Source organism: Malurus melanocephalus, unplaced genomic scaffold (assembly GCF_030028575.1).
Source record: "Malurus melanocephalus ecotype Western Australia unplaced genomic scaffold, MMel_1.1 scaffold_291, whole genome shotgun sequence".
In the NCBI taxonomy this organism is placed as follows: Eukaryota; Metazoa; Chordata; class Aves; order Passeriformes; family Maluridae; genus Malurus; species Malurus melanocephalus.
In genome coordinates this window covers 640,873-643,646 of record NW_026623523.1, presented here as the reverse complement: position 1 = coordinate 643,646, position 2,774 = coordinate 640,873, and positions in this window count along the sequence as shown.

Genomic DNA, 2,774 nt, shown 5'->3' with positions numbered 1-2,774 from the left:
TCGGGCTCTGCTCCCAGGGAACGGGGACAGGAGGAGAGGAAACAGCCTGAAGATGCACTAAGGGAGATTTAGTTTGGACATTGGGAAGAAGTTCGTCAGAGAAAGAGTGAAAAGCATTGGGACAGGCTGTCCAGGGAGGTGATAAACTTGGAGGAATTTAAAACGCATGTAGGTGTGGCACTTGGGGATATGGTTTAGTGTTGGCCTTAGCTGGGTTAATGCTTCACTTGTTGATCTTAAAGATCTGTTCCAGCTTCAACTATTTTATAATGTCAGAAGCACTGGAAGTTTTTATTAGCATTTGCTGAAATCTTGCTGCTTTCTGCTTGTTGCATCTTTTTTTTTGCTCAGAATGTGAAGCAGTTCTAAGTGGCATACACTTTATAGCTGAGAACTTTGGCATTTTAGAGATGTTGTATAAGAACAGAATCTTTTCAGAAGAATCTTTTCATTGATGTGCCAATTTTTTAAACTTTTTATTAAATTAGATTGTTTGTCTTCAGAGAGTACTTCTTTGAAGGGTATTGTTCAGCAAAGAGGGTTAGGTTAATCTTTGTGCAGGCATGCCAAAGAGAGTGGAGGGAGATCTGATTTGAAAAGACAAAGTTCTAGTTCCAGGTACGTCTCTAAATTTAGAAAAGCTGTCACCAATGCTGTGCTTAAAGAAACGAAAAATAAAAGTACCAAAAAAATTTCTTGTGCCTGTCTAGTCACATTTCCATGGTGATGACCAAAAGCATTGAACTCAGTTTGAAATCCAACTTCATAGCAAATGYGCTCTACCTTGAAAATTAAAATAACACTGAAAAATTAAAACAAAATACTCCAAACCCTTTGGACAAAGTAGCAATCTTATTCCTTACATAGTAAACTGAAAGTTAGTATTTATTTAGAAGTGCTTGGAGTATTCACTTCTTGTAGCTTGATATCATGGATTAACTTGAAGATGCCAATTAAGTAGTTAACAATCGGCTAGTTATCAAACAACACAAGCACATCCTGCCTCTCCATGGTTTTTAAAACTTTTGGATTCTTCTTTTTTTTTTGAATATGTGTAAATTGTGCATTCTAGATCGCATGAACTTTACAGAATGGGATTGTGGTGTGGAACTGTATTGCACATCTGTGAAATTCTGCCTGATACCTGGCTACTTCTAGCCCAAGTAAATGTGAAAATGTGCTTAGACTAATTCAAGTTTATAATTAGAGGGGAAAATATATTGTTTTGTATTAATTTCTGGAGTTAAAGACAATAATATTAAATTTTTAAAAAATGTTTTTCTTGTCTGAATACCTTAAAATTAATAAATACCACATGAAGAGTGTATATTATTGTGAGACAGAACACAAGTGACGCTGACAGAAATCCTGTTTTAAGCACCACAAAACCAAAACTTTGTCTTTAAAGGTGTCACAGGCTGCTGAAGGATGGGTGCTCAGAAGAGCTCCATACTGAATAGCTAGATGCAGAAATTCTGGGAATTACATTTTATAATACAAAAAAAGGTAACCAGTTTCTCAGGGTTTAAGCTGAATTCTGTTGGAGACATTAATGCAGTGTGTCCAGGGTGCGTTAAATGATTCCCAGCTTTCATGCTRATAGTTCTCTATCTCTGGTAAACTTCTCTGTGTGAGAATTTTGTTGGCATTTTCTTAACTGTTCTGGTAAAGTGTGTCAGATTCAGCACAACTGCAGACATGAACTAGTTGGCTGTACCTAATTTTGTCATTAACCTGGTAAAATTAGAAGAAGCTGCCTTGTGCCCATATAAAATAAGTTGTTCAGAATCTGCTTTATCAGCTCAATTCTTGGGCTAGAAGGGCATATTCCTGATTAATCCAGTTGCTGTTCTGAGTTTTTTCTATTAAGTACACCCAGTTTCTGTAAAAAGAAATCTTAAAATTTGCTTCAGGAATAGAACTGAAGTTAATTTAGACAATAAACGCTCTTTGCTTTCCTCTTCTGTTTTTTCTCTGTTTCATTTTATTGGAATAAAGTGAAGATAGGAGGATACCRTACAAACACTGCTATCATCTGAAATGTGATTCTTCAGTGTATTATTAGGCAAGACACAGTTGTTCAAGAATTTGAAACATCTGTCTTCTGTAGGAAAAAGAAACTGCTCAGCATAAGGTCAGTGCTGAAATCTGACATCTTCCAACAGTCCAGACAGTGAATGCAAGGTTTACTCAGAGTGAATACTCCTAATTTATAAGGTGAATCCTCATTTCTAAGGCCTAAGTGAAGTCTGAAAATGAGTAGCAACAAAGAAACAGCATTTCACACTAAGATGAGAATCAAGAATGTGTTGTAAATAGTAATTTGCATCTTTTCTGATAAAACTTAACTGTTAAGCAATCAAAAGCCTTTTGTGAAATGTGTGAAATTGTTCAGCAAGGAATAGATATAATATGAAGGCTGACAGAGACATACTTTAGTATTCCCAGGCTGGAATAGCCCATTGCACACTGATCTGCCAGTGGGCTGTATCTACATTCAGGAAGTAGAATATGGTGATCAAAATGCCATCCCAAATWAAAACTGCTGCAATCTAGTGTGATAAATAGCTTATGCACTAGTCCTGCAGCTGGCTTGCACAAACCCTGGTGTCAGTTATTGCTGGTGGGTGAGAGGTTGGACATGACGCAGCTTTGAGCTCTGACATCCCAGAAAGCCAAACATGTCCTGGGCTCATCCTGCAGCATGGGCAGCAGGGGAGGTGGGGATTCAGCCCTTCTGCCCTGCCCAGGTGAGACCCCCCMTCCACAGCTGC